A 27,298-nucleotide genomic window follows, 5' to 3' on the forward strand; every position below is an offset into this window, starting at 1 on the left:
GGAGGCATCAGACACAAGCAGCCCCGGCTGAGAGCAGAGAGCAGTGCCAGGGCCCTTCTGGAGACCAGGTATGACTCTTGCAGGGACCACATTGATATGAAGAACTTGGACCTGAACAGATCCTGACAGCCCTAGGGAGCCAGGGAAGGTTTTAGGCAAGGAAGTGATGTGGTCACAAGTTTGCCTTTTAGAAAGCCTCAGCAGGTAACAGTTTGGAGGTTGGCGCAGTTGTGGGGACAAGAATCTTCTGGGAGGAAGTGTGTCATGAGTAGAGAAAGGAACGATGAATCTCCAGCAAAGCCCACTGGGACGGTGTCCTGCCCTGGGTCACCCACAGGCTGGGCCTTGGAAGCTTGGTTGGTGACATGACATGACCTCAAGACCATTCTCTGCTTGACTTTCTTGTTACTGGTCTGAAGATGGTACCTAGCAGCCTTCAGGGAAAAAAAATCTTAACTTTGGGTTTATCTAACTCCAAGATCGTAGTGGTTTTATGGTGTTCTTCTTCTCACCACAAAAATAATTCTATTTGTTGGACAATCAAGGAATACAGTAAATTATAAAGAAAATAAAGCTGAAATCCCACCACCATGGACGATAATTTGCTGGCTATCCATTAGTCATAATAGTGACACTTCTTGGGGACTACCTGGCCAGGCCCAGGGAGGCTTCTGCCTCTAACAATAAAGGGATGTACTGCATCTAGATGGGCAAACCAGGCCTCAGAGAGGGAGAGTGGTCCACACTTGCTCACACAGCAAGCTCCCGAACTCTAGGCAGCCTTCATCTCAGTGAGGTACTTGGCTTGCTGCACCAAGCATGTGCTACTCTTCTGATCTTAGCTCTGCAGATTCTGATTTCAACATCAGGCCTCCCCTCCTTGCCCTGCCCTGGCGGCCACCTTTGGATGTTTTCCAGACAGACATTCCTACATGGCCTGTCTGTTCATGTCCACAGGTGGGGGACAGCTGGGACCACACTGGGGAGTGAAGGAAGCCAACAGATCCCCTAGGCTGCCATGGGCCAAGAACAAGGGGCTGGAAGGGAGCTGGCATCCAGGAGAAGCTCCCCTCTCCCTGGACAGCTGCAGGAGGAGGGAGGGACAGTGGCCTCAGGTGATAAAGCACACCTGGCAACCTTTGTAGGCTTGGGAAGTTCATAAAGCAGCTACAGTGCTGCCCAGAAGACACTGAACGCCCTAGGGCCTGGTTCTCAACCTCATCTACCTAGCATCCCAAAGCATCAAGAGCCTCGGAAGCCATAAGCCTTCCAAAGAATCCCTTCTGCCACTCTCCATCCTCAGCTTACACACCTCAGGTGACAAGGTGCTCACTGCCACTCGTGGGGAGTCTTTTTTCTTTAAAGCCCACACTTAAAAGATGATGTAGGTGACTCCCACCATGGATCCAGAAAGGAGGAGCTGAAGGGTCAGAGGTCTGCCCCCGCAACCTCCCTGTGAGTAGAGGAAGAGTCAGTGGAAGCCATGAATCCCCCCCATGTGACAGAGGTGATTGATGCATGAGAGTTCTTTAGAAGTGACAGCCCTCATATCTGTCAAGCACTTTACAGTTTGGAGAACACACCATCAGCACTACAGTGGGCAAGGGCACAGACAGTTTGTGCTTCTAGAACAAGCCAGGAGTCCTGGGTTCTTGTCCCAGCTCTACCACTAATTTGCTGTGTGACTGCGCTCTCACCTCCTCTCTGAGCCTCAGTTGCCTCATTTGAAATGTCTAAATGAGCTGCCAATTCAAAAAGGGCAAGCAGGGGCTCTATCCTAAAAGAGTCAGAGAATAATAGGCCAGCGAGGTTTAGGGGCACGGGGGTCCGGATGGTTGTGCATGTGGCCTCAAATTTTTCCCTACATGAGCCTCACCTCTGTCCTCTCCATGATGGATGGTGACCTCCTGGCAGCCTGGGGAACCTTTGCCCAGGGAGCATCAGAAGTGGAATCAGGCAGCTCCAGCCCAGACAGCGAGGTGTGCAGCAGACAGACAGCTCCAGCAGGAAGGGAAATTGCATTTCCAACTGCAGGGAGCTTATGTCAGTCCAACCCTGGGGCCATCCGGAAGCCCCCTGTCAGAGCTGTGTCCTGGGAGAAGCAATAAAACCCCAGGACTGCTGAGGCACAGACATTCGAGCTGCCTTTGCATCCCTCCCATCAAAGGCCACTCAGAAATCAATGGGAAGAGATTCATTAGCGGCCTGGGTGGCGTTGGCCCCACACCTCCGGCAGCCCCTTTGTTAACCAGCCTGAGCTTCCTGCTGAACAGGCCGCCCTCCCTGAGAAATAGCCCACGTTCTTCCTAGGTTGGGGACCTAGTCCCTGGGCTGGCAGTGGGGTAGCTGGGCCACCATAGCTCTTTGGAGCCTGTAATTCACTGTGCATTCATTCATTCTTTGACGCATTCATTCAGGCAGCTGGTCCTTGTTTCATTCATACAGCAAACCAAGCATCTGGCAGGCATGTTTTAGATACTGTCAACATAACACAGTATCAAACAGACAAAAAGTCCCATTTGATGTGGTGCTTGCCTTTTAGTGAGGGAGACCGTGTTAAACAAGATAAATAATTGAAACACATCAGTTATAGATGCTCAAGAGGAAGCCAACTCAGGAAAGAGTCCTAAGATGTGGCAGGAGGGGCTGCGTGCGGCCCAGGACAGTGTGACAGGAGGCTTCCCTGCGAAGGGGTCACCTGATGGAAAACCTACAGGAGGAAGGGACAGGAGGGAGCCCAGGCTACCTGGATAACAGTATTCCTGGCAAAGTCTGGGGTGGGGCATCTAGAAGGGCCCAGATGCTGAAGCAGAGTACACAGAGGAGGACTGGAATGCAATAAGGTCACAGAGATGACATGATACTGGTCATGCAGGGTTTTTACACTGACCGTCCAGGAGCATTTGGAGGACTGATGTGCTGTGGCTTAGTTTCAAAAGGACCCTGCGTGTGGGTTTGCTAGGGCTGCTACAGCAAAATCCCCCAAATTGGGGGCTTTAACAAACAGACATTGACGGTCTCACAGTTCTGGAGACCAGAAGGCAGAGATCTGGGTGTTGGCAGGGCCATGCTCCCTCTGAAGCGTTACCAGGCTCCACTCTGGCCTCCCTCCCAGCTTCTGGCAGTTCAGTGGCTGTGGTGACGAGTCTTCACGGGATGCTTGTTCTCCAGGTGTGCTTGTCTGGCTGACTGTGTGTGCAGATTTCCCCTTTCTGACACTGTGATGTGGGATTAGGGCCCACCCTAATGACCATCTTAACCTGATCATCTGCAAAGGCCCCATTTCTAAATAAGGTCCTATTCCCAGGTCCTGGAGCTAGGACTTCAACACTTTTGGGGGGCACACAGTTTACTTTTAATGTGGTGGTTTGTCAACTTACCTTGACTTATCAATGTTTTCTCCTTTGGTCCTTCTCTAGGTCACCCTTATTTTGCAAAGGCAGGGAATGGGGGATGGTAGAGAGCCTATTTGGCTTGTCCATAGCCACTAGCTACTTACTACTTATTTCCTGAGCCTCAGCCTCCAAACCCAGGCACATCCCTTCCCTCCATAGGCCCTCAGTTAGCCAAGAAGCATGGCCAATTCCGCACTCTGGCCCTGGGGACAGCTCCAACCCTGCCTGCCAGCTTCCCTGCCCACAAGGCATCCAGCTCAGGTGTCCCAGTAGCATACAGCATGGGCCTGGCACCTCCCCAGCTGTGCAGATAGAGGGCAGGCAGCTCCCCAAGGCTGAAGTCACCTGAAGGACCTTTTGGTTTATAGGTCCCCTCCTCACCACTCCTCAGCAACTTCAACCCAACAGGAGGTTTTCCTGGATCTCCAATAACCTTGAAATTGTAGGGCTTTCTCTGACATGCTGAGTAGAGGTGTGGGGTAGTAGAGACTGGTGTTGTTTTCAAAATGAAATGATTATAGGATGTGGGCAGAAGCCAGACACAGAGTTCTGACAATGCAGCCCAGATCTGGGATACAGCCTTCTGGAGGGTTGAATCCAGGAAGGGGAGCAGGGCTCAGTGACAGGAGGTTGGAAGGTATAGAAGTCTCATTCTGCACCATGTCTCATCCCTCCTCAGGTAGAGCCCCAGCAACAAAAAATGTCAAATTGATGCTTACCAAATGCACAGATGCTAAACTTTTCAGAGAAACAAAGTAAGATATTATTTCAGTAGATGTAATGTGGTGTGCTGGAGAGAATATATAACAGGGGACAGGAGTTCTCACCACGGAGGTAACTGGCTGTGTCACCTGAATGGTCACTGTCCTTTTCCAGATCTTAAGAGTCCCACTTTGGGAATATAGTATGTTTTCAGTGCAGGCTTTGCAACCAAGTTGCAGAGTAACTTAAATCCTTCATCAAAAGTTGTCTAAATCTTTCTTGTGTCTCAATTTTACCTTCTGTACAATGTAAATAATAATCACCTCAGGCCAGACAGTGCTGCTGGGGAGGATCTTGTGTGCTAGTGCTTGGGAAGCACCTGAGCCTGGCAACCAGCAGGCACTCAACAGCCATGAGCTCTGCATTAGTACAGGACAGAAGCCAGATCCAGCACGGGTCCTCAATCTGGATCCCCAAGTGTGGGCTGGATTCTGGGGCCTGGTGGGGCTGCGCACATTGGCCAGGAGCTGAATCTCACTCATGCCTCCCATCTTCAAGACTGTAAAAATAGACTTGAGGGGGTTTGTCAGGGCAAAGGACCAGGGAGAGCAGGTGGAGGGAACAGTGATCTTGAGAGATGTAGACTTTGCACCCGAGCCCTCAGAAGTGAATAGAAGCCCCAAGAGAGGTCTCTGAGATAGAGGCACTGAGTTGACCCATGCCAGTGCTGCATTTGAGCCTTCTGTGGGCCACGTAGCTGTGTACCCAGTATTCTAGCTAGTTCTGCACTTTTGTGTTCTGCCCTGTGACCTCTTCCATGTGCCTTGGAGAAGGACAGGTATGCAAAAATGGTCAGCACAGGCAGCTCCCAGGGCCTGAGCTACCTACCTGGGTCATCCCTTTGGATCCCACCCTCCCTCTGAGAACTCTAGGCGACATCTCCCCAGTTATCAGGATTCATGCTCAGACCCACTGTATCCACAACGGTCTGAAAAAAGTGCAGCTCTATGGCTCAGAACCCAGTGTCCAGAAAGCCACCTCTGGGTTCATTGTTTGCCTTCTTTACAGGGAGCTTGGCTTTTGTATAGCAGATCCTTCCTTCCTTTCTTCCAGTGGCCTCATGGCCCCTAAGACTCCTCAACACAAAGCTTTATATAGAAGGTGACTCCGCCTGGAGCCACTTTTGACCCCCAAATGACCTACATCCCAGGTAGGTGGCGTGACTCCTTTTCTCCTTACTGACCTGAGCTGGGACAGGATCCAGAAAGCCTATTCTGTCACTGAACTGGAGAGCCCTGGAGAAGGCCCCAGGTCTGAGCTGCCATGCTTGACCTTAGCCATCCCTTCCCCACCCCCAGGGCGCAGCTGGTCCTGCAGAGGTAGATTCTGTACGACAGGCTTCCCTAGCCAATGAAGCATCCTCTCTCTGGAGGACACTTTCCAACTGCAGAGCTATGATTTATTGGTGGCTCCTCCTCACCAGGGCCGCGGCAGGAGGAGTTCAAAATCCCCAAGAAAAGCCACCCGCTATTGATCCCACGTCAGGCCTCCCGAGCGCTGGCGGGCATTCATCAAGGAGTCGTAGCACAGGACTGCAGCTCGTCCTTTCTTCTTCCTTTCTTCTCCCTCCCAAGTCATCCCCCCGGGGCCAGGCCCCCCTTGCCGAGGTCACTCTGAGAGCTTGAGGAGGGCCTGCCAATCGAGGCCGAGAGAGCCTTTGTCTGAGGTCTCTTTGCTGTAGATCCTTATCAAGGCAATGCCTGGGGGTGGAGCGGGCTGCTCTGGGCCCCAGGCTTCAGAGCAAATCTTTGGAAGTTGGAAAAGTGGAGTTGGAACTTGGAACAAGTAGGGAGAAACCCTTCTGACTACTGTATTTCTGTAGATTCCAGTTGCGCAGTACTCAAAAGAGCTTGCTAACCAAGTGGGCCAGATAGGGGCTTGAGTAGCAGGGGAGCTGGCTCTGAAATTAGCATGTGAAAAGGGCCAGTTTGGGGCTGGAGGCCTCCAGTGAAGGCTGCTGAATGGATGCTTAAAAACAATTTGTTCTTCTAATTATGTAAATCTGCTAGTGAAGAGAGTATTTACGTGAGGGGCGGGGAAGGGGGGTGGTTTACCAGGGAGGAATCTAAAACTGTGGTAGGTTCTCCTGGGCTTCTCCCAAGTTGGGTTCCTGGGAGTACTCTAAGGTGAGGCAGGAAGATGAGCCAGCGGGATGTCTTTATTGAAGTTTTCCAGGTGGTGCCACTGGGTCTCAGTAACTGAGATGCAAATTTGCTCAGTTCCAGTCTGAATTCTGGTTCAACCTATAAGAGCTCTTTCTGAATTAAATATGTAGAATACCAACATATGTGAGGTCTCTTAAGAATAATTTAGAAGTCCCCTTTGATGGTTCAGAAGGCACTAAGAATCAGGTTAAAATTGTGAGGAATGGTCATTTTCCAGAACTTCTGGGAGGGCAGACGGAGTTGGTGGTGGTATTCTGGTTATTTGAGGGCTTAATTCTTTGATTTTACATAACTGAGAAGCAAGCACTGGCATTGTGTTAGATTAAGATTAGAAACCAGGTCTTAGAGGCTTCTTGCAGTGTTTTCTTCTGAAATGTAGGCCAAAGTTGCGGCAGTCTGGCTGGGCACAAAATAACCGAGCCTCCATGAGGCACTTGTAGGTTCAAACAGGAACTACTTTATTGCCCGAACTCCACCGGCACTCCCCGAGCACTTCCCGGGAACTCTCTCAGCTCTCCCCCGGGCTCCACGAGAACTCCACGGGAACTCAAAAGTAGCGCCAGGCAGCAGGAGCAGCCCTATTGTCGGACAGCAGGGGTCTATATACAACTGAACACACAGCCTGTTTCAATCCAGCATCATCCAGTCACAGCAATTATACACAGCTTAACTTAATTTTCATCATCTTAATGGCTCGCTGGCGTCACCTCTCAACCACTCCTTCTGGCAAAATGCTAGGCGCCATCCCTACTCAGCTGTGGCTCTCAACACAGTGTCATGTCCTGTCCTTTTCTAGGCTGAGCAGCATGCTTTGGAGTGAATCAGAGGTCTGGGAGACTTGCAGTAGCAAAGATGGAAGAGTCTTCACCTGGCCTCTTGGGGTCTCAAATCCTGCGGGGCTGCTTGGAGGGGCAGGGCTCTAATGAATGTCTCAGTAAGTTAATGACTGTCCCAAAGAACCTTTTATAACCCCAGAGGAGATGAACTGAGCAGGGCCCAGAATTTGTGCAAACTGGAGGGAAGTCCCTCCTTTGGCTGCCCTGGGGTTGGTCCAGCAGGAAGGGGATGCCAATTAATCTCTTGCAGGAAGCTACTTCTTGTCCAAAAGCCAGCAAGTTATGAAGTATGAATTAATTCATTTAACCAGAGGGAAAGCCCATGACAACTGAATTTCCAAATGCCATCCCGAAAGTGATATTTCAAGTGGCAGTGGGTGGGATTAGCGCCTGCTAACGATTTATGTCAAACAAGGAGCAAGAACATAATTTCTAGATAAGTGATTTGTCTCAGCCACTTCTAGGGCGGGCAGCAGGACAGACAGGAAGGTTTAAGGCAAATCAGCTGCTCAGGTTGAAAAGGAGGAAAGAACAGGGGAAGCAACCTAAAAGGACGCAAACCGGGTCGGTTCCCAATGCAAGGTCAGCAGTTCACAGCCCACTACAGAAATTTTAAAGGTGGTCCTGGCAACCTTTCTGTGGGGTCGAATGATGGGGCCCTCGCTTACCTTCCTAATTGTTCGGGGCACTTAGGTAACCACTCAAACAACTTTCCCTGGCGAGTGGGCGGGACTGGGATAAGGGGGCTATAAAATAGGTTCCCGCTAGGGCGTGATGGAGGTGGGAGGTGCTGGCAAAAGAGGGAGGGGCTCCGACCCCTAAGGAACCGACTGAGGGAGTGTGCTTCCAGCCGTGTCTGCCGGCAAGAGAAATGGGCAAGCTGGAGCTGAAAGCCTGGAGGCCTTGCGACAGGCTGGCTGGAAGGAAGAGGCCGGTCACCACAGGATGCAATGTCAGGAAGGCAGCTCCGGAGCGGGGCGGGGCCGCGCGCAGAGCCGCCCCCGGTTTCCCTCCTGCCACCAGCTCCTACGCACAGGAACTCCCCGAAGTCGGGGAGCCTGAGAGTACGTGCGCACATTCACCCTGCCCTGGGCCCTGAACTCGGGGAATCCCAAGGGTGACAAGGGCCCCAGTGCTAGGGTTGTAAGGTGCCTGGCTGCCGACCTTCCCCGCCCCCTAGCCCATTCCGAAAATCCTTTAAACCGAGGTTTAATCTGGATACCCCTAGCCTGCCCCGCCCCTGCCCTCCCCTCCCCTCCCCCGGCCACCAGCCCGGCTCCCTTAGCCCCCGCCCCTCCGTGGACCCTCATTAGCATGACCACTTGGGAGGATTCGCTGAGGGGTGGGAGACGCCCGAAGTCATCCACCGCTAGCGCCTTCCCGGCGGCCCCCTCGGGCGACAGCGCTCCTGGAGCCCCACTCGCACAAGTGTTGCTTGCAATTAATTGCCTAGGCGGGGGAGGGAAGGGGGCCTGGTCGCCGCCCCCGCCCGGAGGCTGGAGCGCCACTCGTCGGGTCGTGCGTTCGCTCGGCGGCGGCGTGCACCAGCACCACCCCTGCGTGCAAGTTTGAAATGTGAGCTGCCTCCGATTCATACTCGCTCGCGCTCTCTCGCAGCAAAGTGGCTGGGCTGGCGGTCTGCGCGCACGAGTGAGTGCGGGCGGCGGGCGGCGGGCTAGGGGGGCGGGGGTGCGGACGGCTAGGCTCGCGGGGCGGGGAGGGCGCGCGCGAGCTGGGGCTCCCTGGAGACGCCGAGGCAGGTCTGCTCGCCTTTCATCTTCCTCCCGCGCTCCTCCTCCTCCTCCCTCCCCTCCCCCAGCCGCGGCGCGCTCGGTTCCCCCGAGTCCACAGCCCCACGCGGGCGCACGCGGGGTGGGTGGTCACGCCCGCAGGGTCCGGGAGCGCGGCGCAGGGCGCGGGCCGTGGGAAGTTTCGCCGGCGCGCCCCTTGCGCCCCCGCCCCCCGCGCGCCCCCGGCCCATCCCCGTCCCTGGAGGGCTGTCGCTTGTGCCCGGGCGCGCGGCTGGCTGCCTCCACGGCGGCGGCGGCGGCGGCCCCATTAGCGGAGCCTCCGCCTGTGATTGGCTTCGCCCGGGAAGCTGGAGACGGGCGATGAATAATTGATGTGTGCGGTGCGGTAGCCGGACGGCGGCGGCGGTGGCGGGCAGCAGCGAGCGGGAGCGCGGGAGCCGGAGCGCCCTCGGAGTGGGCAGCGCGGAGCGAGCGGGCGCCGGAGCCGCCCGGGCCCCCGCGCCGCCGCTGCCGCCGCCGCCGCCGCCGCTGCCGCCCGGGCGCGGAGCGGGGATGCAGGCGGCGCCCGCTGCCTGCGCGCAGCCTTTGTTCGGCGCGGGCTGAACCCTGCCCGGAGTCGCTCGCCGCGGCCGCGGCAGGCTGGGCCCCAGCCCCCCGCGGGCTCCGGGCGGGACCGCGGCCGGTGCAACTTCTAGGTAAGTACGGGGCTGGAGGGGTCGGCGGCGGGGCGCCCGCTGGCCGGGCCCCGGCTCCCTCCGGGCGCGGGGGCGAGTGTGCGTGCCTGTGTGTGACAGAGGAGGGCCGGTGCATTGTGGGTAGCGCCGTGTGCTGCATGGTGTCAGCCCGAGGCTTGGCCGCGAGAGTGGCACCAGCGTGCGCCGGGCCCATTTTGTGCACCCACAGAGGTGGAGGTCAGGATGCTCCCTTTGCCCCTTCCTCGAAGGTGAAGTGTTGGCTGTCCAGCAGGCATTTTACAAGGCTCTGTCCGTCCTCAGTAGGCTCTCGTTGCAAAAATAAGAATCGGCTAGGAAGCGAGCGTTGCAGGTAGTGGCTGAGGCTCTTAACTTCAAGCTGCTCCTTTGTCAGAATGCATGCCTGATTCCAAAGCACTAGGAGACCTCCATGGGCGCTGATGAAGCCACCATTGCGGCAGGGCGCCCTTCCCAGAGGTGGTGGGTGCACTTCTGACAAGTGTTTGCTGGGAAGCCAGCTGTCGAGGAGGAGGGAGATGGGTCTGCATTAGAGTGCAGGAAGGGGCCTTTCAGGGGTGCCTGACATTAGGCTGTGAGGATCTTGCACCAGATTTTGGAGAGCAGGTTTCTCAGAACACTGCCAGGGTTAAGTAAGGGGCAGCTGCTGGAGGTCCCCAGAATGTAGCTTTGGTATTGGTGTCCCAGGCATCAAATAGATCCCAATTCCTGAGGCTAACTGGAAGCCAGCTGGGGGAGACTAGGAGAGGACAGGTGGCAACTCCTTAGATGGGCTCCAGGAGAGCATCATTCTTACAGTGGGGGCCCAGGTGCCCTGCCCTTGACCATCAGGCAGGACTGCCATATGGGCACTGGGCATAGCTGATGGCTCTTCCAACAGGAAGGGTTTGTGAAGCAGCTGGCAAGGATTTGGTGCCAGAGTGCTTTTCAGTGGCCCATCCTTGAGAGTGGGCCAGAAATCAGGCCAAGGAGATAGAGTGATCAAGGCTGTGTCACCCGGAAATCAGGGAAACCCCAACCCCAGATAGTGTGTAGGAACTTAGACTCCTCCAAATCTGGGACTCTGGAACTGAAGCTCATTTCCCATACACCACAGAGTGAAAAGCCCCCGTCCCAAAGTGGGTGGGTGGGTTGGGCTGGTGAATCTTGGGGTTCGTATGGCTACTAATAAGCCTGTTTCCCTTTTTTATGTGTTAGTGAGGCAGTGACTACTCTGTAACTAGCTGGATTCAAGTCCCTTCTATGCTATTTTTACCCTGAACTTCCTTAGTGAGAAACCACCAAACAGCAATGCTTTGGTGAGAATCTGGGTCTTTACCGGAAACAGCAGCCTACACAGAATTTGAGACTTGCTTCCTAACACTATCTCTGCGCCCTTGCATGGTCCTCCCTTTGCCAAGAGCCCTTTCACCTCTCTCTTTCTTGCCTCTGAGTTCCCATCCGTCTTGTGCATTCAAGCACTTGTGAGCCCCAGTTTCAGGTGGAAAAAACAATGTGTCTGAGACCACCCAGTAGGGGATGGAGGCAACTGAGTGTAGCTCCTGCTGGAGCAAGACTTTGAAGGCAGGGACTGCATGTTACTTGTGGCTGTATTCTCCAGCATCAGCTATGGTGCCTGGCAGATAGTGGGTTCCCAGTGCCTGCTGAGTGATTGCTTGAGCAGAAAGCTGGTCAGATGCTGTTTCTCTGTGCAGGTGAGAGTCTGGTGGAGAGATTGAAAGAGCACTTCTAAATCTTTAGCAGCATTGCTTGAGCATCTACTGAGCACCCAGCTCATGCTCAGTTCCTGGGAACGCTAAGATTAGTTCCTAGTCTGGGGTCAGCCAGTCAGAATGAGAGGCACTACCACAGGTTTTTAGCCAGAGATCTGCATGGGGACCCCCTGAATGGCTCTTTCTGGTCTACATACCAGGGAGCAAGAGATAATAGAGCTGGGTCGAAGACTACTGTCCAATATGGTAGCCACTAGCCACATGTGGCTGCTTACGAATTTAATCCAGAGTGAGAGTTCGGTCTCTTATTGGTACTAGCCACACTTCAATGCTCAACAGCCATATGAGGCTTGGGGCTACCTTATTGGGCAGCTCAGATTATAGGACAGTTCAACAAAGGCAGAAAGTTGTATGGGACAGTTCTGGCCTAGAAGGGTGGAGATTTGGATAGATGTCAGCTGAGGACACTAGCCCAGAGTCTGTGAGTGTGACAGTGCGGGGCCAGTCAGATAGATGAAGAGGCTTTCTGTGTTCTTGGCCTTTCCTGTCAAGCCTCCCTGGGAGGGGAGCCTAGACCAGCCAGGTGCTCGCATGGAACAGAGGAGAAAGCTGAGGTTCTGTTTTGCCTGAGGTCACCTAGTGAGGGAGTGATATGAGCCTCAGGTCTCTGACCCCTCCTCAGCCAGTGCTTCACCATCCAGCAGAGGTCAGCCAGGGGGCATGGGTGGGCAGCGGTCCCAGGCACATCCTCAGACCTCCCTGAGGACCGTCTTGATGCCGGTAGGCGTCAGTGTCTGTGAAGTCATCCATCGATCGGGCGGGAGAGCCAGCTTGGCCCTGTCCTCAGGAACAGATAGTTCTGTGCTGGCAGCGCTGAGAGGGTGAGGCACTCTGGGCAAGGAGGTGTTTACCTTGCTGGATGTGGCTTTGGTCCCTCGGGAGAGGCTAGCTCCTTGTCAGTAGCCTGGTTGCTCAGCGCTTCCCCAGACAGAGGGGTGCAGGTCAGAGCCCAAGGAAGGGAAAGGCTTCTGGACATTTGACAAATGGTACCAGTTGCCCCCTGCTCTCACTCTGCCAGGAGCTGACCGCCCCTTGCATTATGGGGTATCTGTTGGGCCATGCTTGCTTTTGTGCTTCCCAGAAGGCTCAGCTGCTGAGGAAACTCTCCAAGGGCTTGCCAAGCAGCCACAGCCTCACAAGGGAGCCTGCTTGGGGAAAAACAAGGCCCCTATCCTTGGAGCACATCCATCTTCCCCTGGGTGCACCTGGGCAGCACCCACAGGCAGAGAAGGACAGCCAACTGCTGTCCAGAGGGGTGAAGGGACTTGCTGCCCCAAGGTCACATGGCTGGGCAGACCTGGGATGAAGCAAAGACCCTTGCACAGTCCACTGCAAATCCCAGTCCACCATTGTGAGCCTGAGGGTTATGATTTAACTGGCCCCTTCTTCTCTGGTCCTTGCTCCAATAGGTGAGTTTAGTTTATCTGAGGCCTTGTCCCTATGTCCTGTACAGCCCACTTCACTGCACTCCGGCTCCTGTGCCCTGAGGTGGCTGGAGGGGTGGTGGTCTGTAATGGACCCTAGCACACCAGAAAATGGGATCTTCAAGGCCTTTCCAAGGCAGCTTGAGAGATAAGAGGTCCTTTGTCCACATTTCCAGGTTTCCAGTCCTCTTAAATGAGGATGTGGAGAGGGGATGGTTAGGGCCCCTGCAGACTGCACCCTTCCCCAGAGCCAGGGAGAACCACCTAGGGATGCCTAGGGCTCTTGTTCCACAGTCTCATGAGCCATAGCCACAGGTCCTTAAAAAGTGACTCAGAGTCCAAACCCTGCTTCCCCCAGAGCAGGAGGACCCTTGGCCTACTGCCCCCTACCCAGGTAGGCTTAGGAAGTGCAGGCCCATTTTCTCTCTCCATAGTCCCAGCTAAGGTCCTGACTTTTGTTTGAGCTCTGGAGACTTCTTCAGGGCCCTCTCTGAGCCTCTGCAGCCCTGCTGGGGTTCTTCTGCTTCTCCCCACCCACAACACAGGGTGAGGCCAGGGCAGTAGTGGGTGATTGATGTGTGTTTGGTGAAAAGGTATTTAGCCAGGAGAACCCTGTTCTCTGAGGCTGAGGCTCCAGAATCACCTTGGAGACTTGGTAGTTCTGGGGTGGGGCCTTCCTCTGTGATTGGCATTGGCTTTGCAAAGTTCCCCCCCACAGAATTCTGATGCTGTTGGAGGAAATACAGCTCCTCAGCCCTGCCCTCAAGTGATAATATCTATGATGTGGTGCCGAATTAGTGTGTGACCTTTGGCAAGTCACATCCCCTGGGGGGAACCCGAGTGTTCTCATCTCTGTCCTGAGGATGTTGCTGTGTCATCTCTTTCATGTCTGAAAGACAGTCTCCACTCCAGGATTTCAACCACTAGCCCCCAACAGGGCATATGAGACAGGTGGGGAGAAGGAGGAAGGAAGCTGGGTCCTGCCCAAGGGACCATCGGCATCTAAGGGGTGCAGTAGAGAGAGGTCTTGGTTTATGTCCAAAAAAAACGGTAGAAGGAAAAGGAGGAAATGGTGACTTTAGGGCCTAGGGCTGGAGCAGCCCCAAACTCTTCCTAGAAGTGTGTGGGAGGGGCTTGAGCGGAATGAATGTCAGGTGGCAAGACAGGGGGACACGGGCTCCAGATCTAGGAGAGGTGTGGAACTTGAGGAGAAGCAGGGATGGGTGGACAGAACCTCCTCTAGAGGTTAAGTCAGGCCACTGCTGAAACTCCAGTCCAGAGCACAGGTTTTATCTCCAGAGCATCAGGGAGCCATTGAAGGCTTTGGAGCCCTGGGACTCCTGTGGCTTCCAGGAGCAGGGCTGCAGCTGAGTTGCAGGCAGGAATCTGTGCGTGGAAGTGAGGAGGTCAGGATCCTGCTGCGGGAATGGAAAGTCTGTTGTCGCAGGGTTCCTGATGTGCAGTTGCCTGTGGTGGGGGATGGGGACAGTTGGCTCTGCCTTCAGTGGTGGAGCTCTGGGAACATGATGGAACTTGTCCCCCCCACCCCCCCACCCCCCACCAGTGCAGCCTCTGGGAAAGAAAAAAAAAGAGTTGTACCTGTTTGTGAACTAACTGTCCCTCAGGGGTTCTAGCCAGGCCCCAGAGGTTGACATTGATGTGGGCCTTTCCCCAGGGCTGGGGCTGGAGCACACAGATGAGAAGAAACAGCCTCTGGGCTTTCTGTTCTCACATTCTCTCTGTGCTCCAGTATTTAATCTCTGCCCTCTTGGACAAAGCCTAAAGTGACTGGTGATCTATAGGGACCCTTGCTGCCTCCCAAGAGTTTGTAATCGGATTGATGGAGGAGAAATTGTAACTTGGTCTGTTTCAGCTCCTAGGTGTAGGAGGGAGGACTGGGAAGAACTGGGCAGGAGATTTCAGCAAGGAAGGGAAAAGCAGCCCCAGGAATGATTGAATGAAAAGAGGCCTGCCTTCCTTCCTGAGGAGGTAACTCACATGTTCTTGGTATACAGTGTAACATTCCGCACCTCTATACAATGTGTACTCATCAGATGTGGGAGGAGGCCTTGTATCTCCTCTCAGTTCTACTATGTTTCAGCCCAGCTCAAATGCCACCACCCAGAAGCCTTGCCCAGTCCCCACCTCCAGCACACATGGGCACTCTCCCTGAGTGTCCTTAAGCCCCTTTGTACATCCCACCACAAGATGTTGGTATGTCTTATGTGATCACTTGCCCACCAGGTGTCAGCCCTGCTGGATTGTGAGTCCAGGAACAGGCCAGCCATGACATACCTCAATGCCACGTGCTGCATAAACGTCTGATAAATGACCAGCACAGCGCCTAGGTGGGTTGTGGCAAAGGCATTCTCACCCAGGAAGGCAATGAGAGGCTGCCCAGCTCTGGGTCCCAAATTAGCCGTGTGATATAAGGGAGTGTCCCCATCTTTAAAGAGCAGCCCTGGATTTTATCCAGTACAACATCCACTCTCTACATGTGGCCGTGGAGCTATACCTTAGGTAAAATCAAATTGTTTTCAATTCCTTGGTTACAGTAGCCAGTTCCAAGTTCTTGGCAACCCCCCAGGACTAGTGGCCAATATACTGAATGGTGTCACTAGTGACCACTCCATCAGGCAGGAGGCTTTTGAACAGTGCTGTGTGTGTCTGAGAGCCTCGGAGGCTTTCACAGCTGTCACCTGTGGTTCCATGGGAGGCCGGAGCCGTAGGGGGCCTGAGACACCAAGGACCTGCCTGCCTCCCTGTCAGCTCCCGTGGCTGCTTCTACCCACCCTACCCACCCCCTCACCCCCTCACCCCGACAGGACCGGCAGCTCCTCCCTGCCCCAACCCCCCAGGACTCTTAAAATGGAGCCATTCAGAGTCCAACCAAGACAGTGTCAGAGAGTAATTATGAAACCCACATCTGTTGTTTCCTGGGTGACTTTGGGGTAGTCACTTCACTTCTCCAAGCCTCTGTTTCCCAATCAATGAAAGAGCTGCCATACCTAGCTGGCTGTGTTGCTGTGGGGTGTTAGTGACATGGGGCTTGGTGGCTGGCATGTGGTACTTGCTCAATGAGTGGCAGCTTTTATTACTTACCATTCGTTGGGTTGACAATTCTGTCATTTAGCTCCAAAACAGCTGCCTTTTGGTTCTCTTGACCTGGCTTCCCCACGGCCCCCTCTGGGCCTCCGTTCCTCATGTGGCCTGTTCCTGCCTGTCTTCACGTTGTATATTGTAACCAGAGATTTTGCCAGGGCCCGGGGAGGTGCTTGTTCCTCCCTCCTAAGTGATAGCTGTTAGGGGAGATCCTGAGAAGGAGGAGGGAGAGGGGCTCAAATCTGCCTCTTGTGCTCAGCTGTAGGACTGTCCCCACCAGTGGCTGTCAGAGGGGACCCAGTGCATGTACTAGCTCTGGAGGAGGTGCTCGAGGGCTGGCACCCATGCACCCACTTTCATTTCCCTCAGGGGAAACAACCTTGGATGCCTACAGCCCTCTGGAGCTTCCCCTCTGAGGTCCATCTGTGGTTTGTTGGGCCTGGGCACTCCCTGAGTTCTGGGCACAGGGTGTATGAGCCCAGCCATGCTGTGGTAGTTCTTAGGGGGTCCCTGCAGCTCTACAAAGGGTGGGCTTACAGGGGGGAGACCCATAGCACCAAGCCTGGCTTCCTTCTGCCCCAAGGCCTCCGGGAGAGGACCTGGTTGAAAACAAGTTCTGGGAGTTGGAGGTCCTGGGCCAGCAAACTGCTTCCTCACACCCCAAGCCCTGGCCTCTGCCGGGCTTTTGGTGCTGGGCGGGGTTCCAAGAGGCAGAACAGCCAGCCTTGGGGAGCAAGGCAGCAGCACGCTCCCAGGGAACAGATCGCACAGCAAGAAGACAGGCTGCTGCAGAGGGCGGAGGGTGCTTCCTGGGCATTTGTCGCCATGGGGAGAGGCGAGGTGAGACTGGGCATTCTGGGGCAGGCTTCCTCTGGAGTGCTATGGCAGTAGGTTACAGATGGGGAGGGCATGGCTCCCCGCAGTGGGGACTGGAGGCCCTTAACCCTCAGAGTCCCCCACCTGAGACTTGCTCATTGGCACCTCGTCCCTGCTCGCTCATGCACTTCACACACTGGGGCCTCAAACGCTCTCTAGGCTTCAATTTCCTCATTTGTAGAATGGGAGCTAGTGCTTATCTCATAGGGCTATGAGAGGATTACACAGCCTCTTCCAGCCAAAGCCTCGAGCATGGTCCTAGGACCTAGGCTCCTTGCTTGTGTGTGAGGCCTGCTCCTCTGGGGACACATCTTCCTCCTCCTTCCCAGCAGGGGCCTCTTACTCACCCACTGCAGCCCCAGCCCACCTGCACAGCCCTCCTGTGTGCACCTGTGTGGCAGTGCCTTCCCTGTAGTACAATCCAAATTGGTGGCAGATGCAGAATGCCCAGCTTCCTCTGAGCCTGAGAGATCTTGGTACACACCGTGCCCTGCCTGTCTCCACCTGCCCTGGAGCCTCTGGGGCTTTTGGTCAGGAGCTTAGGGCTCACTCAGTATTTGCTGAGAAAAGACCTGTGGCTTCTCTGCAGGGTGTTGGGGACTGCCCTTGTCATGCACAGGTGTGTCTTTTTTTATTGTTGTTTGACAATGACTGTCCCCCAAAGCTCCAGGACAGTCCCAGGGATGCCCTAGTAGGAGGACAAAACCATCAACCTAGGGTTTCAAGGCAGTAGCACCCAAAGCAGAGAAACTCCCTACCCTAACCCCCTGGATGCAGTGCAGCCTTGACCACTGGAACTAGTTTCTAGTGACTTCTGAGAGACCAGTGCAGGTGGGAAGGAGGTTTCCAAAGGTCATGTCAAGACAGGGGAAGAGCAAGAGCCCAGCACTGCTTTCCTTGTGAGCCCAGCCTCCGGCTCCTTCCATCCAGGGCAGATTTGACCCTTGAAATGGAGGCATTACCTCCTCCCTGTGCACCTGACCTTCCTGGTACCACTGCCACCCAATGGTCCCAGTGGGCAGCAAGCAAGCCAGTAGGACGTGCAGGGGAACCATCACTTCCAGGCCTCCCTCTTGAGCAGGCACCCCCTGGTGAGCAGAGTTTCCTGAAGCCCACTCTCGGCCTGAGAATTAAGCCTCTCCAGCATCAGGTCCATCAGGGGCCCATAATCCTCTGAGCTTTGTACAGTGTTGCACTTTCTCTAGAAATACCTTCAGTGACCTGGATAAAATTCTCCTCAGGTAACAGCCCCTGGGATGGAGGTTTCCACTGTAGGGTTTCTTCCCAGGATGTGGGGTTCCCCCAGTGGTGTCCCCTGGGCTTTTACCCAAATCAAACCAGCCTTTGGTAAGGCCTGGCCCAGACCACCCTCCCTGGGCTTTCCTGGGCTCCTGGAGCCCCTGGTCCTGGTCCTGGGTCTGTGTCTTGAAGCCTTGCTATCACCCACCCAGAGGTCTTGAGCTTGGGATTTCTCTCTCATTGAGCAGCATGTTCAGGTTCCTCTTCTGGAGAATGAGACATCCTCACCCACAGACCTGTTGTCATAGCCGGAGCCACTAAGTAACTGGCTCGCGCTGGGCAGGCATGTGTGCAGGCATCCCGCTGAGGACACTGGGTGTGTACCTCTCCTGCTTGTGCTTATATTAATGGACACACCTGAGACACCCACCATGTACCCTGTACCATCACTGCAGCACTCAGTACCACCCTGGGCTTGTGCGGAAAGATGGTATTTCCAGTTCATAGCTGAAGCTCATTCAGGTTTGCACATTTAGTGTCCAGGTCAGCAATGCATGTGTGCTAGTGTTTTTGAATGAGTGAATGAACAAAAATAGCAGGCTTTGGGTGGGGCCTCTGCCCCCCTGGGATCTTAAATCCCAGAATGAAGGCATCAGGTCTGGAAGGTGCCAGTGTACTGGGCCACATGTACATCTCAGGGTAATGTGGGGGTGAGCCTGTCAAAGGGAATGTGTGCTGATGAAGAAAAGCGTAAGATGGAACATTTGCAAATATGACATGGGTTTTGCATTTGTGTGCATGCATCACGTACACATGCAGGGGGACGTGGGTATGTCCGTGTCAACATGTGAAGGGTGTTTCCAAGCTGAATCTTGGTAGGATGAGGGTATAGGATTGGTTCTCTTGAGTGTGTGCATGCTTACGAACACGGGGGTGTCAGTAGTATGTCTGCAACATGGGAGGGCCATGTGGCATATGAGTGTAGGAGTTCCCATGCCCTGATCCCTTTGGGGCATGCAGGTGTCACCACTGTCCTTCCCTGCCATGCTGCAGTACACAAGGGAGGAGAAGGGCTGGCTGTGTGTGGCAGCCCCTCGAGTACCGGCTTTGTGACTTCAGGCCTGTTCTAAAGCTCAGTGATGTCTCAGCCTCCACATTCAGAAACAGAGATAGCAATAAGCAATGACCTTGAGATTGTCAGAGGGACCCAGTTCATGTGCCTGACACAAAGAGTGCCATGTATAAATCTTGGTCATAAGCACCACGTTGTGGCAGGAGAGATGGCGTCCCATGCGGCCACCTCTGCGTGCAGGCAAGCCCTTGGCACACTCCTGCAGGACTGAGCAGCGATTCTAACAGGACTGGCTTTGAGGCCTAGTATTTCTGGGGTACGCCTCCCCTCGAGGGGGTATCTGGCCTCACTGCTGTCAGGGACTGGGGACCAGGCTTACCCCAGGAATGGCAGGGTCCCAGATGGCCCATCCCATCCTTAGAAACATGACTGCAGACCTTCAGGAAGGGACCTTTGGTGGCTCCTCGGGGAAATCCACCCCAGTCTCCACAGCTTCCTCTTTTCCTGTCTCAGTGGTGACAGAAGAATGCTGTGCATTTTCAGAATGCCCACCTGCCTTCACCCCTGAAAGAAGTCAGTTGCCTCTCCAGGTCCCTCTTCTCCCCATCTGAAAACTGGGCTGGTTCTTTCTGGTTCTGGTCCAGTTTTTAGCACCAGAGTTGAAGGACCCAGGGAAGGTGGAGCCTCTGGACCATCTCTCAGGCATGGCTCCTGGGTAGGAGCAGTGGGTTCCTTGGGTGGCCTGGCTCCCCCACAGACTGGCCCTAGCCTCGCCATGGAGACACCACCACTCTGCCTACTCACCCTGGCTACTATCACCCTCAGGGGCACAGGGATGGAGAACTCCTGGCCCACATGGCCTTACCTGAAGCCCGAGACCCAGGACCCCACTTATGCTCCAGTGCAAAGCAGACAGAGGCCAGAGGATCAGAGCCTGTGGTTACAAGTTGGAGAAGAGCTGGGCTCACTCCACATTTCTAGAGCTTTTCACAGTCCAGAAGGCGCTGCTTATATCTGTGATCTCTGGGGCCCTCTCTCCCCAGGGCAGATGTTCTCTTCACCTCCAGGAGGTGAGAGAGGAACCCAGGCTCGGAGTGTGGGGCTGTTGTGTGGAACCCAGGCCCCCACCCTGGCCTTCTGCCTCCAGAGGCCCGTCTTCAGCAGCCACCAGGAAAGCAGGCGAGGACCTTGGTCTTCACTTCCCGACAGCGCCCTGGGGACTCTTGGGGCCCAGACAACAGAGCCTCGCTGGGGTCTACCACATGCTTAGGAGCCCCTGACTTGGAGGATGACACTGGAACCCCAATGATAACCCCCAACTCTGCATCCACGTGCCCCATCTGGACACACGGGTGTGCACCACGTATGCACTGCTGCCCACTATGCATGCACACACTCACATGGGCCTGGCCCTTGGGGTTTTCCTCTCCATCTAGAAAACTTAATTATAACTTAAATTCTCATTTTTAATCAACTTTGTTTTTAATGTCGAATAACTATCACTTATTTGTATATACTTCAGAAACAGAATCCCTGAGGGAGAAGCAGTCTGTTTTTTTTTTTTAAGATGAGTCCTAGAAGTCCAATTAGGAGCGATTGTTACACTTCTAAGGTTTTCCGGCCGCTTTCTGTCACGCCCTGCTGAGCCCCTAATTAAACATTCAGGATGCCCCAGCTCCAGCCCCACATGGTGGGGGGCTGACATGTTTGAGGGCCAGGCCAGCAAGCTCAGGGACTGGACCCCAGCAGGGTCTGAAGGGTCTGGGAGCCAGTCCTGTCCTCTATCCAGGGATGGGCTGAGATCATCACCCGCCATCCCAGGGCTCTGGCTGCCTTTGTGGAGGACCATGCAGAACACAGAAGCAGAGTTGGCTTTGGGTTTGAGGGAAGCCACAAAGTCAGGTCTGGGTGGGCTGTTCCCCCGTCTGGATCTGATGAATGCCCCTCTTGCTCTAAATGCAACTTTCCTATGACAGGGTATAGCCTGCTTGTCCCCACTCGCTGTCAAGCAAAGCTAAAGCAACCTGCCAAAGTCACCACGGGCTAATTGGAACTATGCCACACCTAGAGCCAGGTCTGGGGTGACCAAGACCTGCACTTGCAGTCAGTGTGACATTTGGTGCCTTGGGGTCCAGTTTGGTGAGGGAAGCATCTCCAGGGATGAAGGAGAGCCGTGAAATACCAAGTACGGTTTAGCTAGGCAGAGGAGGGGGCCCCACCACGGGGACAACTGGCAGAGGGGATGCCACACAGCCTTGCTGGCTTCGGAATGGAAACACCTGATATTTTTCACACAGTGCTGATTTCTAGCATGTCGTCCACTTGTCCCCATCCACTCTGGCTGGGGGAAAAGGGTGTGGAGAGGAAGAAACATATGCCATGCTCAGCCGGCGACCTCGAGGTTTCTCTGAGCTGCCTGTGACAGCTGGTACCTGCTCCTGCCCTGCAGGGCTGGTGGCCTCCAGCCTGGGTGGGCTCAGTCCTCTGGTGCTTTGTGGTGCCTCCCCCACACCCTGGAAGGCATTGCCCCCACCCAGCCCGGGACTGTTCACTGCGGCCTCTGGGAGGTTCGGGTTTCTGCCCGCCAGGTGGGCAGCTCCCTGCCTTCCCTGAAGCAGCAGCTCAGCTCTCAACCCTGACCTGCTGCTGGCACCTGGGCCCCCAGGTGCCATCTGCCAATCCTGTTTTCTAGTGGCAGGTGGGTGGCCTCAGGACAGGGGCTGAGAGAAGGCAGAGAGATCCCAGGTGGGGAAGGTATGGTGCTCCAATCCAGAGGGGCAGCCAGTGCCTGGCCTGCTACCTGGCACCTGGTTGTCCCTGCCTTCCTGTGACAATGAGTGAGAGCAGGTCTGGTAAATGTGGGTGTGGGTGTCTAAAAAGGGGTCCCATGGCATATCTCCATCTTGACTCCTTTGTCTGTCTCAGGAGTGGGGTCCCTCTGGGCATCTCTGTCCTGAGCTGTTCAAGGTCTGGGCATCCCTGTGTGTCTACCCATGTGTTTTTTCTGTGCTTCTGTGTCTCGCCAACTCTGCACCTCCGTGTCCCTGCCTGTCTCTGTCTCTGGTTCTGAGCTCATGAGGGTGCCTGTGAGCCACCTCCCCCACGTTGGGTTGTTCTGCTTAATTTCATTTTCCCGGGGCTCCAACTCACAGAAATAAACCCTCCCTCCCCACCCCTCCACTTCTTTGATTTAACAAGCCTGCTGGAAAACAATAGTGATTTCCGCATCGATCATAAACAGAAGTGATTACCATACAATTACAGCCTGAACCATCAGCCTGGATGCAATCACAGAGCCGCATTGTAAATCGGAAGACAATTGCCTGCGGAATTACCCCCAAATTGGTTTAAGTGGCAACAAAGGAGTGTTGGCATTTTGGCATTTTGGGGAGGGGTGGAGGGAATGCTGTGGTCCTGGCAGAAGAGGGTCCCCATGAGGAGCTCCCCAGTGCCTTGCTTGGCACTGAGGGGGCAGCCTGCTAAGGAGAGCTACCTGCCCTCCCCCCCATTCTCTTCCCTTCAGCTACTGCTCTTTGCCTGACTTGGCACAGAGTTATACCCTCGTTTATACCAGTGTGTGAGTGGCTATGGGTGCCTTTGGGACGATGGAAAGGATGAATTTGGGGGGGGGTGTTCTAGGGAGCTGGTACCACTCTTTTCACCTGGTTCTTCTAAGTTGCTTCATCCCTTCAGGCTTTTCTGGCCAGGAACCTCCTACATTTTGTCCCTCCCTCCCACAGCTGCCTTGTGTCCCTGAATCCTTCCCAGGACAGCTAGGGCCCACAGTACCCGCCAGGTGGGCCAGGGCAGCCACTCCTGGGGGGGGGGGTTCCGGTCTCTGCTGTAGGCACATTCAGGAGGGTCTTGCAGGCAGCTTCAGGTGACCCGGGTCTGGGCCTCTCCAGCCTGAGGTTTATGAACAGTCCTTGGCCAGCAGGGCGCCTCTGCGCCTGAAGACTGGACTCTTAGGTTCCAGCTGTTTCCACAGGGTGCACATCTGCTCGGGGCAGCGATGGCTTTCTGGGGTCAGGCTGCTCTGAAGCTACTGGGAACTCCTGCCTGCCACCGGCACACAGACCCTGCCATGTGTGACCAGGCCAGGCTGCACGTGCCTTTGCACATCCTGTCTGACCCTCACTGAGGATTTGCAAATGCTTGTGATTTGGGGGGGATGGGGGTTCGCTGGTGATTGAACCCAGGGGCACTTGGCCACTGAGCTACATCTGTGGTTCTTTTCATTATTTTGTTTTGAGACAGGGTCTTACTAAGTTGCTGAGTTGTTGCTAAGTGGCTGAGGCTGGCCTCGAAATTTCAATCCTCCTGTCTTCAGCCTCCCAAGTCTCTAGGATTACAGGGGTGCACCACCATGCCCAGCTGCTGCTTGTGATTTTACTCACTTGTTGATTTAAAAAAAAAAAAAAAGAGAGAGACTGGTGGGGTGAGGAGGCTTGTTCCAGGTGAGCAGCACTGGGGCAGACTGGGGCTCTGGCCTGGAGTCTGGCCTCCCCCGAGACCTCGGGCAGCACTAACCATGTGAACAGGCCCCGGCGAGCAGGAGCTTGCTCCTCGTGTGTGTTCCATCCAGCACTTCCTGTCCCCACACAGCACCAGGAGGGAACAGCCAGGTCCCCAGAGAGGACACTAAGGGCTGGAATGGGGATCCCTCAGATTCCTGGTGACAGAGCTGATTTGACCCCATCTACCTGCCAGACTTCCAAGCCTGTGCTCACAGGTGTCCTGTAAGGGAGGAGAGAGCCTCATGGCCTTGAGCTCTCTGATTGGTCACCATGGCACCAAGGCCTGCTGCTGGACCACCCTGGTCACCTTGCAAAAGCCTCAGGGCAGGGTCTGATCTGGAGTTAGTATATTTAGAACCAAAATTCGGGCGCTGCCCCTTTGGGGCCTGGGCTCTGAGGGCTTGGTATTGCCTTTGGCCTGGCTGAGGGGCTAGGGCAGGCTGGGGTGACTGCCTGCACCCACCTCCAGCACCGACACTGAAGCCACTGATCTGGAAGAGATTCTGGCAGAGTGGCCTCTGCAGCATTGGGTGCGGGCAGACAGGAGGCTGCGGGGCCCCGCCTGCCCACCAGCATCCGTGCAAAGACACGGGGTTTAAAGCCACAAAGTTCCTCAATGAAGTTCTGCCTCTGCTGTGTTATGGTGTGTGCCATCTTTACCTCTGAGCTGCATCTTCTTTAAAATGGGAACACGACCTGCATCTCGAGACTATGGGACTCAAGGGGTGATAGCCGTCTGAATGACTGGGCCCAAGTGGTGGATGAGGTGCTCTTTGTTAAACGCTGTTGCTCTGTCAAAGGCCGCGGGAGGCTGCTATCCTCTTTGGTCTTGGAATCCAGAAGGGGGGGGGGGGTTCTGAGTCCTGCAGAGGACTTGTGGGGGGGCAGAGCCCTGTGCTGGTCATGTGAAGGCTGCCTGGCTTCCCCTTCAGAGCCACCACCAGATCTGCACTGTCCAGCCCAGGAGCCAGTAGCTCCATGTGGCAATAGACGCTTAAGTTTAATTAATTAAAGTTAGATGGAATTTAAACTCTGCTCCTTGGTTGCAGTAGCCACAGGTCAAGTGCCCCATAGGGTCAAGTGCCCTTGACTCTGGTTTCAGGCAGCACAAATCTAGAACATTTCTATCATTGCAGAAATTCTGTCACAGTGACGCATAACATTGTCATCCCATTTCACAATGTGACATTGAGGACCAGGTCTGTAACATGTCAGCCCCAGGGTCTTAGCTGGACGAGGTGGGCTGAGCTTCCTGTCAACTGCAGTTTCTGGGTCCTGGTGTCAGCATGCTTTAGGTGCCTTTATCACCTGCCCAGACACCTCCCCCTTGCCAGGCCTCTAGTGGGCAAGAACAGGGTTTTCGAGGGGTGCTCTGGGCAGGTAGGTGTTGGGTGGCTCACGGGATAAATGACTTAGTAAACATTGCCTGGTGAAACTTTGAGGCGAACTTGGCTCCCCTCCTGATGGAGTTAATGTGGGGCGACAGAGCCAGCAGCTGAGGAGTGATGGATAGCTCCTCTCTTGAGATAAATGTGGCAGTCAGAGTAATCGGATTGTGTGTGACGGTCTAATTTGTAGGCAAGGGTAGGAAGCGCCCAGCCATGCCTCGCCCCAGCCGCCCATATTAGTTTAATCAAATGCCCAGTATCTAAATGACTGGGCCTGAGTGATGGATGAGGTGCGCTTCGTTAAACGCTGTTGCCCTGTCGAGTCAAGCTACCCGAGGCCCTGCCAGGCTCCTGGGCACTTCAATTTGTTTCTTCCTCCTTGGTTATCTCTGCATGGGGTGGAGAAGCAGGCGGGGGCTCTTCTGTCTCTCTAAAAGTCCCTGGTTTTTCATGGAGGAGGTAGAGGAAGGTGGAACTGGGGAGGAGTGACATGAGGCCACCTTTCGCCTCCTCGTGGGTCGCCCAACCCTCCAGAGCCTCGAGCGTTTCCTGCCACGTGTGGCTCCGGTCTCTGGACTCACCTGAGCTAGGGGCCTTTCCACTTTCTCAGTGGGGTGTTCCAGAATTTCAAAAGTTCTCCACAGTGCTCAGGACTCTTGAGCAGCCTCCCCTTAGGGTTAGTGCCGGTTTGTCATCCTTGAGAGTCTTCTCCAACCCCCAAACCATGGAGGAATTCTTCCGTGTCACCCCACATCACCTGCTCAAGCCTCCCCCTCACTCTTGTTTTGTCTGTGGTGTGAGGTAGGGATCAAGGTCACTCTGAGCATCTCCCAGGTGCATAGACCAGCTCGGGTCCTTGGAAGAGAGAAGACAGCAGAGACCTGGTCCTGCCCTCCAGGAGTGGCAGTGCATTTGATATGAAGTATGCATTTTTGCAGAGAGGGTTCAAGACAGATGTAGAGAGGGACTCTGTCCAGGGGGTGGCTCTCTCCTGACAGGCCGTGCCCCTGAGTGCCAGGCGTTGTCCTGGGCGCTGTGGAAGTGGTTGTGCATGCAGCATGTGGCAGCTTGGCACTGGTTGGCTTTGGTTCCAGTGTGGAGAGTGAAGAGTCGCTTGATAAGATTTCCTAAGGCAGAAGCTAGCAAGTGCTGTGGAGAGCAGTGAAGCAGGGGGCGGAAATAGGGGCAGTCAGGAGGCAGGCAGCCTGTTGGGATGCATAAGTCAGGGAAGTCCTGGCTGAGGGAGGACTTGGGGGGTGTTTGGGTGAGAACCTTGCAGGCAGAGGTTGCAAAACCCTGATGTGAGTTCGTGATAAAACAACCCTGCAAGGAAAAGCCACAAGCCACCAGCTTGTCCCCTGGGGAGAAGATGAGGGGGTTGTGTTTTTCAAGATTTAACAATTTTCTACCCCTCCCTCCCTCCCTCCCTCTCTCTCTCTCTCTCTCTCTCTCTCTCTCTCTCTCTCTCTCTCTCCCGGCACATGCTCAGCCACTAAGCCACATCTCCAGCTCTTTTATTTTTTATTTTGAGACAGTCTTGAACTTTGATCCTCCTGCCTCAGCCTCCTGAGTAGCTGGAGTTACAGGCATGCAAACCCAGCGCCCAGCTACTTCCCTATATTTCTAGTCACATGCACATACCTACCTCTTCAAAATAACACTTCTGAGTTAGGAAATGGAACTGTGAGATGGAGTCATCACATGTAACGGAAGAACTATGGGTTTAGAGCTTGCTGACGTGGGTCCTGATCCCTATTTTGGGCTCTACCTGAAGTGTTAACTCTACAAAGGGAGTGGGATTTGTGTATTACTTATGCAAGTAAAAAAGTAATTTTATTAATTAAAAGTGAATAGTTCTACCCTATGGAGTGTTATTGCTGGTTGCCCTTGAGCAGGTTCCTTAACCTCTCTGAGTGCCAGTTTTCTCCTATAAAATGGAGGCAGTGATTTCCACTTTGCAGGATTGTCAGGAAGATGAATGGAGAAAAGGGATGTTCCGAGTTTCTGCCTGGTCTGTAGTTGACCTTCCTGAGGACATGTCCTTGTATAACCTGGCTCTCTTAAGGGCAGAGAAAGAGAACCTATCCTGTCCTCAGATTCTCCAGGGGCTTGAGACCCCCAGGAAGGTCCCGACTGTAACCTAGCTCCTCCAGGGGAGTTGAGTTCACTCCAGATCCCAGGCTGACCTCCATCCTGAACCCTGTGGCCCTGAAGGGTGGTCAGTTTTCTGGCGGAGCCAGTCCTTTGGCTCCAAGCTTGTCCAGCTGATCCTCCAGCCCCGACCCCTCC

At 54.6% G+C, this 27,298-nt stretch overlaps 1 protein-coding gene across 8 annotated transcripts in view; it reads left to right on the forward strand.

Moving 5' to 3' along the window:
• Positions 1–27,298, forward strand: part of ZMIZ1 (zinc finger MIZ-type containing 1) — a 175,170-nt gene that overhangs the window by 100,890 nt on the left and 46,982 nt on the right. The window contains exon 1 of one of the 8 annotated variants that reach the window (XM_081268302.1): positions 8,626–8,733. The exons of 5 other annotated variants lie outside the window; for them this stretch is intronic. The gene's annotated coding sequence lies outside the window, so the exon portion shown is untranslated. Of the gene's footprint in view, positions 1–8,625; positions 8,809–9,263; positions 9,605–27,298 lie in introns of those variants that run through there. 2 more of the 8 variants (XM_081268301.1, XM_081268300.1) reach the window with 2 other exon arrangements.

Source organism: Spermophilus citellus (assembly GCF_964194105.1).
Source record: "Spermophilus citellus genome assembly, chromosome: 15".
NCBI lineage: Eukaryota > Metazoa > Chordata > Mammalia > Rodentia > Sciuridae > Spermophilus > Spermophilus citellus.